This window comes from Podarcis vaucheri (genome assembly GCF_965113315.1).
Source record: "Podarcis vaucheri genome assembly, chromosome: 3".
Taxonomy (NCBI): domain Eukaryota; kingdom Metazoa; phylum Chordata; class Lepidosauria; order Squamata; family Lacertidae; genus Podarcis; species Podarcis vaucheri.
The window spans coordinates 73,320,474-73,337,286 of record NC_138761.1 but is presented as its reverse complement, the minus strand read 5'-3'; the positions used below and the strand labels follow the sequence as shown (position 1 = coordinate 73,337,286).

Here is a 16,813-nt window from a genome sequence, read left to right as displayed (position 1 = left end):
AACTCTGACACATGGCCCTCAGGGTCCCTCCCAACTCTACAGTTCCATGATTCTATGAAGCAACTCTAGCTCAATAAGTTCCTCTGCCCCCTTCCTCCTCACTCCCAAACTCTGGATTTGGAATATTAATCAAGTTGAAGCATTCCCTAATATTATTTCTATTATTATGTACTGTAAATCATTTGTATTGCTACCAAATGATGATGCAAATGAGTGCTCTAATTTGTAATTATATTATCTATGTTATGTTTTTATTGTTAGCCACCTTTAGTGCTTTGTGGGGGGGGGGGGAGAGCACAAGCTATCTCTGGGAATACAGTTCTCAGTTTTTGCTGTTATGTTGCTACTCATTTTATGGGTAGCAGCTAAAAACAGTCCAGAAGAAGCACTGATAAGGACAGATCAATATTTGTTCCCCATAATGGTATTATTATATTATTGTGATTATTTGTTTCATTTATGAAGCATTTCCTATGAAGCATTTCAAAGTGATTTTGCAAAACAATTAAAAATAAATTAACAATTGCATACATAATAACAAGTTCAAATCCAATATGAATACAAAAGGAATTTTCCACCTAGAGGGCACCAACATATGCTGAAAAGACAAACGTAATCGTAACCATGAAAGATCTTAGCATCTTATGATTCTAACAGATATATGTTGCTTTAGATAATGATAACACCTATTATTATTTATTAGATCTTTAGATTGCCCTTAACTCCAAAGGATTCCAGAGAGAAGGACAAAGCAATACAAAAACCCAGCTCACATTGAAATAAAAATTGATGTACAATTGAAACAGAGATGGCTAACCTCTCTGGATATTACTGAACTACAACTCCCATCAGTAGCATAGAGCATGGCCAGGAATGATGGAAGCTGTAGTCTGGCAGCATCTGGAGGGCCACAGGTTTTCCATTCTTGCTTTAAAACAATAATTGCAATAATTAAGGTTTTATAATATGAAAAAAGCCCAAACCGAAAGGTAGAATCAGTAGGGTGATTCCAAACACAGCAACCAGGAATCTTCTGAGTGAAATTATCTCTTTCCCCAAGCATCATCAAACTGTAACATCACAACAATATTACTATATACAGCAAGTCTAGACAAACCAGATCTTTCTCCTGACAATGCAAAATGTTATAGTGGTGAAATCAAGATAGCAAGACAAACTGCTTTCCTTGTTTTAGGTAGATGTCAGGTGCTATCACGTAGGATAGTTTTCATATGACAAAAATGCACCCTTGAAAAACAAAGAGAATACTATACATATCTTAACACATCTAAGAACTGCAATGACAAACATTTCATAATGAAGTAGATGATGTTTGAGATCAAGTGGCAAACACAACTGTATCACATAATTAAGTGGTGAGGAACTGGTCATGGATGAAATATGGCCTGCAAATGAACAGAAGCACACTACTGAATCATGGCCTTAAAATGAATAGAAGAAATGTCTATGCAACCTTCTCTTAAGTGGCTTCAGAGTACCGCAGATACTGCTAGAAACACATGAAAATACCAGGCATGTTTTATAGTATCCTTCTCACTCCAGGTAGCACTACGGCTTCCAGTCAGACAGTTGCAAGTATGTAGGAGTCGGCAAGAAAGTGAATGAGAACCCAAAGTCTCAGTGGCAGAGGAAGTCTCCAGGCCACGGGGTGGGTGGATCTGCGTTCACAGCATTGTGCATTGGACACCATGGGGCCAACATCTTGGGCTGAATGCCTGGGCCCATACTACATGATTTGGCCTAAGGGGTATGACATGGGATGGCCTGCTGCTTTGGCTGACGTTGTGCATTGCAGTGGTGGGTCCCCCAGATGCCCTGATCATAACTGTAATGACAATTATATGGTCAGAACTGTTGGAATGACAGAACGGGAGCGGTGCTTTGGAGCCTGCACAGGTCAATCAGACTTGGAAGAAAATGAACAGGGTAGTGCAGCGCGGAGTGTTGGCACTCTAGGGTCAGGTGATTTGTCACCTTGGCATTAGATTTGACAATGGGGCTCTATACAGACCCACTGGGGTGCACTTTCTACAGGGGGAAATGAGGGCTAGCTGCTCAGTGTGTGTAATAGCAGCAGGGATTGGTTGAAGATGCAATTGGTTTGGCAGTGAGTCAGTGGGAAGGGACTAACTTGTGTGGTGGATAAAGTATTAGGTTGGATCCTTAGTCCCACCGGTCCAAGAAATCAAGGTATCCTGTTAAATGAATCCAGGGTGGGGGTGCTTCTGTCCAGACACCCAGATGGGCACCGAAGGGCCACAGCATCACCAATATTGAGCGGGATTGCCCTGATTTGATGTACATCATAGGGCAACCCTTAAGCTCGGTTAAGCCTGTCAAACAATAAAGCAGCAGACAGGCAATCTGAGCCAGGATACACACCCAAGGCATGTGCCTGTAATCAATAAAGTTGTGGCCTGTTTTATATCCCAAGTGGTTGTCCTCTGTTTATTTGCAATTTCACCATGCCTTGGCCCACCACCCATTGCTTTACTGTGCCTGGGGCCACAACATCAGTCTCACATACTACATGCTACACCACTTTTGAAGTTCAATAGTGCTTCAGAATCAGTTTATGCTACAGCATGATGGATGGATGTTGCTTTTCCAAGAAAGTCCTGCAGGACACACAAGCCTTTAGGCATGCTTCAAGTAGTTCCCCTAATTGCCACTGTTATCTCCTAGCTGTGCCTTGCAAGTCTGAACAATTCAATCTGTAAAAAATTTGCTAATATTTAAGCATTTAAATTCAGTGGTCTGATTAAGAAATTAAGACAACAAAACATTCAAGCAAGGGGCTATGCTTAGGCTGCAGAAGATATTTGTATTCATTAGATTTGAGATGAACTGTTTTGTTGCTGTTTTTAGAGCTTTCTAAATTGCATATTATAAACGGCAGACAGAGTATGGTGTTTTTTCTCCCTCTTATGAGTGTTGAAATTGGGATGGGAAAAGTATTACTGCCTGTGGCATGTATACTAATCCCACTGTTCTATCTGGTCACAACTTTTTGGTAGGTTTTTTTTAAATCTGCACAACAAGTCGGGCCGAAGATGGCAGCAGGTCAAAATAAATGAGAATGTATACCATGAGAAACAATGCTTCTCTCACACTGTGTTCAACTTTCTTAAACTACTGTTTGCCTCCAGTTAGAAAGAGTGTTTTATCATTCATGAGAATGAAAGTTTTTATAATTCCTTGGGTATAAAAAGCATCAAGTTCTAGCATAATACAAAAAAAAGCAGGCAGGAATCCTTCATGACTTCAAAACAATTCCATAATAAAAAACTTCATACCAAATGTTTCAGAGTGTAGCCAGGAGGCTACCAAAGTTAACAGGAAGACAGTTGCCTTCTAAACTTGTCACAAACTGTGTACAGAGTTAGATCAAATTGAAAGCATGCTCAGGGGTCACAGAATGCCGATCAGCCATTGTGGCACACTAAACAATTCATTGCAAGTTCCACTTGCCTCCATTTTTATTCAGGGATCATCTCTTTACACTGAATGAAAGAAACACAAGTCAACAACCCCTGCTTTCTCTTTAAAATCATTTTAGCTGCTGATCCCCCCCTCCTCCAACCACAACAAATATTGAAACCGAGACAAGATCAGGGATTGATGTTAGTCCAAAACAACTGATCATGTAAACTGTCAAAAGTGTTAATTCATTTGTTTAAATTTATAGTATGCCTTATGTGAAACCTAGAAATTATAACTCCTTACAAGATAGCTAAGCTAATTGCATTACAAATAATTCACTATATAGTCTTCCCTGCTTGCCCTTGAGGAGGCAAGAGCTCACACTGAAACAGGCACATACTATGAGGCAGCCACATACCAAGCATTTTGCAGATGGGAACAAAACCCCCATTTATAGGATTCTTTCAATGAATGAACCTATGTCAATAGAGTGAGTTGTTTATAGCTTGAACCATACTTGGTGACTGCCCTTTTTAAGGAATCACATTTCACAACTTGAAAACTCTTTTGAATCCCAATAACTTACAATTTACAAGTTCTTGTTCCATTACACATATTCTACCACCAGCAGACACAGAATCTCACTGTGTTTCCAGCAAAACTGTGCTGAACACAGCAGCATTCTTATACTTGCACAGTATTATCAATTATTTTTCATTTCAGAGCTGATTGCTTAGGACTCTCTCTGTTGTGTTCTAATCAGGGAAATAATATTTTGCTGCAGTATCTACTGCAGTTACTACTAGTCTATCAGCCACACAGTTCATATGGTCCACAGATCAAGTGCTCAGTACAAATCACTTTCCAAGAGCAGAAGAACATCATTGTCCACTTGCACATACTAATTCCAAAAATGTAAATGCATTTTGCAGGCCATTTCATTCCCTTAGATCTACTAAGGATTTAATCAAATTTAAAAGGACTTTCTGTTTTTGTACAGAGAGGCTCTCTATCTCTCTCTCTCTCGTGTGTGTGTGTGTGTGTGTGTGTGTAGAGAAATCTACCTCACAAGCCAAACTTTTTTTTCTTCATGTAGGAAAGAACAGCAGAAGCCTTTGTCTTTTGTTCAAAAAAGAATCACAGAAGCAGAGCTCCGAAGATGCACTGGGGCTGCTAGAGCTACAAGACTCCAGTTGCTAGATCACAGACATAGGCTCAGACCAAGGTATAGTAACTTTTTATTGTGTTCAGATGTTGCAATACAGAGCGGCCACTGGAAACATATTATTCTATTCTCAATATCTATTCTGGTTCTCAAACACTGCAGAAATGATGGTATTTAGTTACTATTAACATCTACACCATTTAGTACCAGGCTATCTTAAGAACCACCATCTCTCCATATACTTTAAGATCATTAGAGGTGGTCCTGTTAAGAGTACCTTTCCTACAGACAATGGTCCTTCCTGGTGGTTCCCCTCAGGCTATGGGATGTACTAGAGACACTCACTGGGTCCACTTTCTCTTGGCATGTATTTCGATTCAGCCTTTTTCTGATATGTTGTTTGGCCTTTCAATTTTTTAAACACCACTATATTATTTGCATGAATTGTAAGGTAAAAGGTAAAGGACCCCTGGACGGTTAAGTCCAGTCAAAGGCGATTATGGGGTGCAGTGCTCATCTTGATTTCAGGCCGATGGAGCCGGCATTTGTCTGCAGACAGCTTTCCGGGTCATGTGGCCAGCATGACTAAATCGCTTCTGGTGCAACAGAACACCATGACGGAAGCCACAGAGCACGGAAACACTGTTTACCCTGTAACTTTACTCGGCGCTTTGCTGTTATTTAAGTGTGATTTCATTCTGAGGATTTTGCTTTTTTTTTTTAAACAAACAACAAGATGAGCTTTGTTGAATTTCAGAATCATGAATTGAAGGTATGAAGTTGCATTACACCAACTCTGACCATTGTTCCATCCTCCACTGTACTGTCTGTTCTAATTGGTATCACCTCTCCAAGGTCTTGGGTCAAGTCTTTCCCAGGCTGGTATCTGTGATCCTTCTAACTGGGGATCCTGGGAACTGAACCTGGGTCATTTTGCAGGAATATCATGTGTTCTTCCCCTTCCCTTCCCTTCCCATGTCAGACAAGCAGCCTGATTGAAATAGAAGGCTTTTCTGATATTATTTTAGGAAGCCCATTTACAGAGCTGTGCTTCACAGTAGTTCATTAGAACCACCTTCCCTCATCTACACCACTGAGTATCAGGGCTAAAGCATGTCCACAAGTAGTAAATTTAAGCTAAGCAGGTAGATTTAAGAATTGCATTTCACGTTATTTGTAGCAGTGTTACCATGAGCCACCCCATGATCAAGACTGAACTACACCCTACCATTCCTTAAAATATTGAGTGCTTAAGAAACATAAGAGCAAAATGTCTGTACATGTCGCAAGTCCAAAATTCCTGTTGCTTTCAAGGAGAACATATATTTATCCAATATTTTAGAATTGTATTTTTAAAAATACCGTAATCTAATTACATTTACAACCAGCATTAGAAATTTTTGTGGACTGCAATTCACATTTGGATCCAAGACAATGTATGCACTTACTGGGCCTATGGCTGGCTTCTTACTACTTGCTAGGCTGATGTTTTTCATCGGCCAAGACTCAAGAGCGTTTGTGGTTCGCATGAGTGCTCTGTCACAATGTGATACATTTCCTGTCTGGAAAGCAATTCGGCGCAGGAAAGAGTGTTAAAACCCACACATAGTACGTGATGACTGAATATCTGCCTACTACACCTTGTGCACATACGTGTTGTGCCTGCAAAGACACAATTGCATGCAGTTTACTGGCTCCTGTAAATCTTGCATAAAGTAAAATAGGTAAATAGGTAAAGGTAAAGGACCCCTGGACGGTTAAGTCCAGTCAAAGGTGACTATGGGGCTGCAACGCTCATCTCACTTTCAGGCTGAGGGAGCAGGTGTTTGTCTGTGGACAGCTTTCCAGGTCATGTGGCCAGCATGACTAAACCGCTTCTGGTGCAACAGAACACCATGACGGAAACCAAAGAACACGGAAACGCCCTTTACCTTCCCACCACAGCCATGTGATTATCACACATGGCATCCCTACACATTGGGATTTACAATTTTCCTTCATTGAAGCTTTCTACGCAGCTTCCTTCACAGTCTACACAGAACATACAATTTTGATGACATGCCTCAGCATGCCACTGCCCAATCCAATTCTTATTTGTACCGCAGCCTTGAAAAGCCTTTTGTGCCCATGAGAGTATATTCTGTGCACATGGACAAGTCCTAGGGCCTTCCAAGTTAAATGCCTTTAGTGTATAGGGCCATCAAAGCTCAAGTTTTGGGAATGCATATTGTGTGCTTTTCAGATATTTATTTTCCTTGCATGTATTGGACATATAGCTGTAAGTAATGATGACACACAAAAGGTTTTCATTTGTTAATGTAATTTTATTTCAGGCCTTGCTTCAGAGGAAGGAAACCTTGGGGAGCTACAATATTTACTCTGAAGTTCAGAATGCTGACATGTAGCAAATGTTCCACAAAACGGATTCTCAATAGCTAAATTCCCTATAGGGAGTCAGCATCAACATCGTGTTTGAAGATTCGTCCCTCACATACTCTCTCCAAAAAAAGAAAAGGAAAAGTGTCAGAGCAAGCAACTGTGAGTCCCAGCTGTTCAAACCGTTCATTTTTCATAGCAATCCTATTCTTAGTCTAGAGCTCAACGGAATGAAAAGAAATATTGTCTGAAAGAGATTACTTTTCTATGGCAGCAACACTAAGTGCAGTTACTTGAAAACTCAGTGTGGCTTACTTCCAGTTAGACATGCAAAGGATCATGCTGTAAAAATGCAATTAACTCTGTGAAACCAATCTATAAAACTTATTGGTTGCTTTTTTTAATGTCATAGTAATATTGGATTCATAGTGTCTACTTGCTGACAGATGCCTAATGGACAAAATACAATCCTACCAGGGTCTTTTTCTCCTCTAAGCAGCTGGACGCATTTTCATGTGTCCAAATATCCTTTGGCACTTCCTGGCACTGTAGTACTTTAAAAATGTACTCAATAGGTTTCTGTTATAGACCTTCTATGTAACATAGACTACATCCCCACTCTTCTCTACAATGTGTTAATTGTTACCCCTCTGCTGCATAACTCTAAATGGCACAACTGGCAAATTACTGTCTTGGTAAATAAGGTTGTTTGTTTTAAAATTCAAATTTTGCTAGGAAATAAACAGTGCGGCATAGGATGCACAAACATAACACGTACAACTTAGTAGTTGTATGTGCAAGGCCCATATATGATAGATAAGAAATAAATATTATCTTGTATACATAAGGTACTTTCCGACATTCCGTCAATTTTCCCCAACACTCCAAGAAAGAAAGTCCAAGATGGGGCCATACAGTTTGAAGCAGGCTTGGGTCTGATTGCCAGTTGTTGGGGGCTGTTCCAATGATGCCATCGACTGCTTCATATATATATATACTTCATCTATATGCTTAAGTCTAGTGGTGGTTTGCTTTCTTGTTTGTTTTCTGTAATGCTGAATTTATTCTGTGTCTGCTAAATTGTTTATTTTTGTTACTTTGAATTTACCGACATGTTCCATATTTTGAAGTTTTACTTGCCAACTAGGAATCAGAAACTTAGGAATTCTTTAATGAGGTGTAAAGTTTATGGCAAGGGATGCAGGTGGCGCTGTGGGTTAAACCACAGAGCCTAGGACTTGCCGATCAGAAGGTTGGCGGTTCGAATCCCACGACGGGGTGAGCTCCCATTGCTCGGTCCCTGCTCCTGGCAACCTAGCAGTTTGAAAGCACATCAAAGTGCAATTAGATAAATAGGTACCGCTCCTGCGGGAAGGTAAACGGCGTTTCCGTGCACTGCTCTGGTTCGCCAGAAGTGGCTTAGTCATGCCCTGGCCACATGACCTGGAAGCTGTACACCGGCTCCCTCGGCCAATAAAGCGAGATGAGCGCCGCAACCCCAGAGTCGGTCACAACTGGACCTAATGGTCAGGGGTCCCTTTACCTTTTTTAAAGTTTATAACAAACAGAGAAGTAACAGGACAGCAAATAAAACAGGAAGAGTCAAGATCAGGAGCCAATCCACATATAGTTCCTGAACATGAATTGTCTCCTTATTCATCTTAATTCTGGGTAAAGTTATGTTGACAATGAACTTAGACATAACCAACACTGTTTAGAATTAACAATACAGGCAACTCTCAATTTATGTGATGGTTACGTTCCAAGGCACTGCGTGTTTAAGTGAAATCATGTATATTTGAAGCACCATTAAAAAACCCTGTAAACACCCCATTTTGCTCCTGCCCTGCTCCTGCCCTTCCAAGTTTGGCACAATGTGCCTAAAACTGTCACTGCCTGTAATGCTTAAGATTGGTGTTAATGTAACCCTTCGCCATAGCTAGCTATAGTTAACTTGGGGTAGTGTAATTCGAAGTGGTCAAATCTTTACTTCACTTTCTTCCCATTAGAAAAGCAGCTGTTTTGCCCAACCATGTTAAAGGACAACAACTTTTGGTGAGTGAATGAAGAGACTGCCAAAAACCATGATGATTGTGGAGTGCATAAAATATTGCTGTTAGAATCTATCCTGACACAGCTCTAATGAACTAAAAACAGGATTAGAAGGAATTAGAAAAGCAACACAGGAAATCAATATAATGGTGTGTACCACTCCAACCAACAATGTGGTGAAATACAGATAGCTGTACTGAATACAGGAAATGTTAACTTAGAGCTGAAGCAGCATAACAACAGACTTCTCTTGGTTTTGTAGTGGTTTGGTAGCCTCTTTGTGTAAGAGAGGCTTTATCTAGAACTTCTGATACACACTGTGAAGACAAAACTGGCTTCAACAGTTTTCCTGCCATAGCTGATTTAAAATGGTTGCAGAGAGTCACCCAATCTGGACTCTGATGATCTCCTGCAAGCCCCCATCTTCTCTTGTGACACTACCTGTCTGTTCCTAATCACCCTATTTTCAGCTGCAGAAAACTTTCTGGAAAAGCAAAACTTTCCATTTTCTGAGTTCACTATTAATCATAAATGAATGCCCATTGCAAAATACAATATTAAAAGTAAAAGAAACATTTCAAAATAAATGAGTCTCTAGGGCATTTTCCAGTGCAAACTGAAAACTTTCTGATGCAAAGTACAGTACCATATGCAAAATTTCCATTCAAAATTTTATGGAAACCTACATTTCTGCTCCTTCCTCAGCCTGTTTGAGATGTCCTCCTCTCCACTGACATAACCAACTGCACATTGCTTCTTAACTGCTGTGCTGTGTAGCCCACCTTGGGGAAAGCCTATTTTTCTTGGCAGAGAGGGCAGTGGCTTAAAGACAACTTTCATCCTGTGTTCCTTCTACTGCAGCGTTGGAGAACCCTTTTGGCTCCACAGACCAATTTTAGCATGTGTGCAGGTGTACCTACCTGTTGATCACTTGACATCAAAATAACAACAGGTGACTGGATGCTCTGAAGTCCCAAAGTAGGGACCTCCAGCAGACTTCTGCTCTACTGCCTATCATCAGTTGAATTCTGCTTTCCATTGCAAATACGCAACCAGGAGTGAACCCAAATGTGCACCGGCAGCTGCATCTCTATGGGCATGGTTTGATGAACATGGCCTTGTGGGCCAAATCTGAAGTCCTGTCAAGCCACGTTTGGCCTGTGGATCTGAGGGTCCCCACCACTGTTCCATTGGGATGGGCCTGACAATGGGTCTAATGAACACAGCTGACTACTGTCAGCCAAGGCAGCACCGGTCAAAGCAAGGCAATTACAACACTTTAGGCTGACCGGTGCTATATACACTACCTACCTTCGCAGAGGTTTCAACAAATCAAACACTAAGGAATGTGCTGCCATATCTGAAGGGAGGAGATGAGAGAAAATCACACCTGTTTGTTTCCACTGTGTGTCAGGCCTTATGGACAGCTGCGAGGGTCCAAACATTAGCATCTTACTCTCCATCATATTATGTCCACATCTTAAAGATATCTGATGGCAAGGAATACAGTGGTGCCCCGCAAGACGAATGCCTCGCAAGACGAAAAACTCGCTAGACGAAAGGGTTTTTCGGTTTTGCGTTGCTTCGCTAGACGAATTTCCCTATGGGCTTGCTTCGCAAGATGAAAACGTCTTGCGCTTTTTTCTTAAAGCCACTTGAAGAGGCGCAGTTGCGATGGACCGTGCTTCACAAGACGAAAAACATCGCAAGACGCAAAGACTCGCGGAACGAATTATTTTCGTCTTGCGAGGCACCACTGTAAAGGGACAAGACACCACAGATATAGAGTGAGAAAATCTTGCAAGTTCTGTTCACATTATTCACCTTGCAATGATATACAACTCCTTGAAAACTAGAGGATGTAAACAGCTGACTACCAAGCACAAACACTCAAGTGAGATGGGCAGAGCTAAGCATACCTCACTTTACCAGTCCACTCACTTTACTTTGTGAAATAACTGGTCGACTATGGCTATTAGGTAGGTAAAACCAGTTATAAAATGCAAAGCTGAACAAACAATCTTCAAAGTATCAGGACAAAGTGAGGAGTAAAACAGAGGCCCATGAGAAAGTTGTGTTGGTTCAAGTGTTAGGTGAAACGTAAGTAAGAATGATAGCTATGATAACCAATGCCAATTCCAATACCTGATTGCACATAGTGGGGAACCTGAGACCCAGACATGAAGGCGGCACTTCAGGTGTCTCTATTTGGCCCTCAGGACTCTCCCTAGGCCACATCTCCTTCCCAAGCCACATGTCTTATTCCCAGGCCATACCCCTCACTCTCTCTCTCCTCCGCATCCTCCTTGAGTGCCCTTGTATGACTGGAGCTGTGATAATGCTTCCTTGCTTGCCTCGATTGACAGTGTGTGGGTGTGGGTGTGTAGAAACTTCCAACTTTTGCATGGCTGGAATGAAGCCCACTGTACAAAGGTAAGAGCCACATCCATTGTTACACCCATTTCTGCCTCTGCCTCTACCAACATGCAGCTCTTGTAAGGCTCCTGCTGAGAGCATATAACCATCAGGCTGAAAAGAATTCCCCACCCTAATATAGTAAAAAAAAGAAAAGGTCTAACCAAGAGAGCATTGTTAAAAAACAAAACAAAAACAGCCGGCAGGTGCAAGCCTGGATTAAGACTCCTTCATAACACTATTAGTTATAAGAAAACATTTCTATTTCATTTTTAAAGGAACTGCGCTTAAAAAAATAAGCCATATTTTAAAAACTGAACTGGTTTTTTAAAAAAATCTCTTACACAAAGCCATTCTTGTAACGCTAATGTCTCCCTTTTGAACTTGAGCAATAAGATAGCTACATCACACCACAGGAGGAGAGAAAATGCCACCATGTGCTTCAAATGTCAGCCTTGTTCTACTTTGCTTTGACATTAGAAGTCTGGCAAGATATTCTAAACAATTGCAAAGAGCTCAGAAGAGAGCACTCTGGAATTTGATAGAGTGGAAGGGTAGCCACAATTTCAGAAGTATTTAATAGGGGTGAGAAGTGACCACAAGATTTGCCTTGTATCTGCCGTGTTTGAGAGCATCCTGATCTGTATTGTTTTGATTCAATTCTTTATTTGGGTCCAAATCTGATACGTTAAATCTGCAGCTCTATTTTATCCCCATATAACGGGGGTAAAACACATTGTTATTTCAACATCTCTCATCCACAACACTGCAATTGAAATGCCCTGGGAAAGTAATTCCCAGTGGAGAAGATGGAAAAATGCTATTGGGTGACAGAGAGAAGGCAGAACTGCTCAACACCTACTTTGTGTCTTATCTTCACCCAAAAGGAAAGCGGTGCCCAACCTTGTGATAATAGAATAAAGAATGTAAGGAGGGAGCTGCAGCCCAAGACAGGAAAAATAGGTAGTAAGGGAACACCTAGCTACTTTAAATGAATTCAAATTTCCAGGGTCTCATGAGCTTAACCCAAGAGTGCTAAAGGAGTTTGTGGATGGTCTCAGAAGGTCTCTCCATAGAAGGAAAGGAGCGAGAGGCTTCCCTGCTCAACCAAGTGCTACTGAGTTCTCTGCTTCAGCATTACATGAGATTTCAGAATACCTGTGGAAATTACTTCCATACATGTAGAAAAAGCCCAGGTAAATGAAAATGAGTTTTTGGAGATCAGCAAGACAGACTTTGCTCAAGACAACACTATGCTCAAGCAATTTCTGCAATTCATTTTAAAATCTGCTCATCATGAGTTTCTTTCTTGAATATTTGATTTTTACAGGGTTATTCATTCAGATCTACATTTCATTTTCTTTTATCCAATTTTCTATACAAGTAATGAACCAATAAACATTAGGAAGAACTTCCTGACAGTAAGAGCTGTTCGACAGTGGAATTTGCTGCCAAGGAGTGTGGTGGAGTCTCCTACTTTGGAGGTCTTTAAGCAGAGGCTTGACAACCATATGTCAGGAGTGCTCTGATGGTGTTTCCTGCTTGGCAGGGGGTTGGACTCGATGGCCCTTGTGGTCTCTTCCAACTCTATGATTCTATGATTCTATGATTCTATGAAACCAAGATAAGTAAATGCTGACCTATTTCAAACAAATGCCTTAATTTGTATTAAATTTAAAGTGTAGGAGGTCCCTCCTTGGCCCCTCAAAGCACCAGATGCTGCTCCTAGCTTCCCTCCAGCTTCAAGCATCAATCTTTGTTTAACTGGTGCTGTCTCTACACCTAGTTTCCTGAACTGCATGCATGTACTTGGGTCCCTATGAAAGCTATGCTGTACCAAACCTATATTTCATGCTGAATAGTTCTTTCCCCAACTCTGGGAAGGGTTGTGGAGGTTTAATATGCAGGCAAAGGGATAACACAAAATGAGACATTGAAAGTAGGACAAAAAGTTAGAGAGGAGGTACTTCCAGGCAACCTGCTTATTGAACATTCATACTAATTTGTTTGCAAATAAGAGGACACTAGCTCTTTATTGAGGATTTGTGTGCAGGGAGTTCAGCAAATGTTATCCCACACTTTTCAGGGCCTTTCACTGTTGCAGTGGTACCTCGGGTTACATACGCTTCAGGTTACAGACTCTGCTAACCCAGAAATAGTACCTCGGGCTAAGAACTTTGCTTCAGGATGAGAACAGAAATCGTGCTCCGGCAGTGCAGCAGCAGTGGGAGGCCCCATTAGCTAAAGTGGTGCTTCAGGTTAAGAACAGTTTCAGGTTAAGAACGGACCTCCGGAATGAATTAAGTACTTAACCCGAGGTACCACTGTACTTTTCTTATTGCAAAAAATCTGATTTTGAGAAGTAAATTTCTTGCAAAATAGTTCCAAATCAATTCTAATTGTGTAGCCTGAATTTGATGGTCTGTGACTGAATCTCAGCAGGAAACAGTGACACAGTCTGGAGGTGCCCAGCGACAGAGGAAAAGGAAAGGGAATAAATATAACCTGACCAAATAAATTGGTTCACACCTCTGCCACAATCAAAGCTAACAAAGACCATAGAATGAACACAAATATAATGTACAGCAGAGGTCTAAAAGCACATCCATCTCTGCAACTATGTATGTCTAGGCCTCAATGGTGTCTGGGAAACCACTTTCATACATTTCTTGTATACATACATGTGTGCAAGAGCAGCCAAGAAACACACACACCTACATGGTTTTCTATTCATCATTTTATCTATAACTGGCACAAAATCATCAACACACAAGGACGTTGCAATAAACCATTCTGATGTTTCACAATGATAAGACCTATAAAATGCCTTCCTTTCACACACAGAGCTCACACAAGAATGCACAGCTTCCTTCACTCTCATTATGTCTTGCTCTTGAAATCAGCATTTCAATGCCTATTATTTTGTTCAAGCTTGTGTTATTAATGCTGTTTCTACATCCAGCACAGAGAAAACAGGCATATTTTTTTCTTTCTTACAGAATTTTTTCTAAAATAACATAATGAGGGAAGCAAGATAATCAGGAAGTTCAAGTACACCGGAGATCTCAATTAGATTCAGGGTGTATTCTTTAGCTTTTATTAACCCTTTTGTATTGGTCGAATGCCACTGAAATAGACATTCTTCCATTTCTCTTTGAAAGTACTCCAAAGAGTAGAAAATACCATATACAGTGGTACCTCGGATTACAGATGCTTCAGGTTACAGACTTCGCTAACCCAGAAATAGTACCTCGGATTAAGAACTTTGCTTCAGGATGGGAACAGAAATCGTGCTCTGGTGGCAGCGGGAGGCCCCATTAGCTAAAGTGGTACCTCAGGTTAAGAACAGTTTCAGGTTAAGAACGGGCCTCCAGAAGGAATTAAGTTCTTAACCCGAGGTACTACTGTACAGTTAAAACAGGAGGAAATGACCACACAAATAAAAGTTAACAAGACATGCATCGCCACCGCTACTAGTCTAACTGTGCTTTGGTCCTTCTTCCCTGTCAACCTTCCTGTAAAGCATAGTTCGATAAACTATCCAGAAAACCTTAAACCCACACACAAACTCAAAGGCTACATCAAATATATCTTGCCCAGGTGTTACTATGAATTCACAAGGAAACTTTTACCAACCTGGTGCCCTCCACAGTGGCCAGCAGCGTCCTGACCAGTATCTCTTGAAAGGTCTCAGTAAATACTTCCTTAAAATCTAAAATGCATAAAACACTGTTTGCTCTTCTCATTTGTAGTGGCACAGTCTCTCATACATTATATAATCCCCCCTTAACATGCATACTTTTCATTGGATGCCAGGACTGGGTACCCTCCCTCCCTTCTGTTCTGAGCAGAGGAGAGGTGCAAAGAGCTGAAGTGACACAACCTGCAAGTGTAACCACAGTGCTAAACAGATTGTGCTCAGGAAACAACAGTGTGAGCTTTTGGTTTCTGCCTGCTTGAACACTTCTATCTCTACAGTAAGGAGGTTTCTGGAGCAATAATCACAATCGTGTTCTAATCAATACAGATGTACTGCAAACCATGGTTTACAAACTCATTTCAAATCATGGTTTCTGGTTTCTGGACATTTGCAAACCATGGTTTAGCTATTCCGATATAATGGCATGATGTAGATGATCATTCCAGGTTTCATAAACCATGATTATGAAGCCAGAACAAATGCCAGGGATGGGTTTTTCTCCTCTTTCATGCCAATGTGGCACTTCATTTCTGGATTGTATTAAGACAGTTACCCCATTATGTCCAACCAAGGAATTCTAGCTTAATGTCATATCTAGCTTAATGTCATATGTTAATATAACGCACCTTAAGCCAAAGTGTCTTGTTCTGACATAAGAGGGAACTGTGGCTTAATACAAGCTAGAAATAAAGCATTGAAGTGGCATATGAAGGAAAGAGCACTAGTTTTTTTCTTGGTTCCAGATCATAGCTAAGGAAGAGAGAGTTAAACCATAATCCCTGATCTGGATGATACAGCTGCTGTATCACGCTGAGCTAAAAGGACCAGCAAGAAACGAAGTGGGTGCAACCTAATCTCCAGAAGATTCGCACAGTCCTGATAAGCCATGACTTGGCTTACTGTGACGTGTGAACCAGGCCACTGTGTTGATGGATGCCTTACTGTGTGTTCTTTACTGATGACAAGGTATGAAGCTTTCTACTTCATCTCATTGGAAATTGTTCAAGGAAGGTCTCCTCTTTTTCCTGTGTTTAAAAAAATTAAAGTGTAAGGTAACTACAGTGTAAAGGCAGTGCCTTCCTTCCTGGAAGTACTGTGTGATATAGGTGAACGCTTCCAAGAATGAACTCTAATGCAGTCGCTTAGTGCTTCTTTCAGATTGTTGATTTAATTCACCCGGCTGTAATAGGTAACACTTAGAAAGTGCTGCCCAAAGGAGAAAACTTATAAAAGCAAAAAAGAGTCATCAGTTTAGTAAATCTCCTCAATTGCCTAATCCTCCAAAAGCCCTACTAGTAAAAGTCTTTTCAGGCTTGCTATTTTTTAAAATTGAAATTATGAATGAATTAATAAGGTTTGAAATAAAATCCATTCTAATCATAGAATCATAGAATCATAGAGTTGGAAGAGACCACAAGGGCCATCGAGTCCAACCCCCTGCCAAGCAGGAAACACCATCAGAGCACTCCTGACATATGGTTGTCAAGCCTCTGCTTAAAGACCTCCAAAGTAGGAGACTCCACCACACTCCTTGGCAGCAAATTCCACTGTCGAACAGCTCTTACTGTCAGGAAGTTCTTCCTAATGTTTAGGTGGAATCTTCTTTCTTGTAGTTTGGATCCATTGCTCCGTGTCCGCTTCTCTGGAGCAGTAGAAAACAA

At 40.9% G+C, this 16,813-nt stretch overlaps 1 protein-coding gene across 12 annotated transcripts in view; it reads right to left on the bottom strand.

Moving 5' to 3' along the window:
* FYN (FYN proto-oncogene, Src family tyrosine kinase) overlaps positions 1-16,813 on the bottom strand; it is a 114,921-nt gene that overhangs the window by 56,901 nt on the left and 41,207 nt on the right. The window contains exon 1 of one of the 12 annotated variants that reach the window (XM_082216791.1): positions 15,089-15,162. The exons of the other annotated variants lie outside the window; for them this stretch is intronic. The gene's annotated coding sequence lies outside the window, so the exon portion shown is untranslated. Of the gene's footprint in view, positions 1-15,088; positions 15,163-16,813 lie in introns of those variants that run through there. 12 annotated transcript variants of the gene reach the window in all.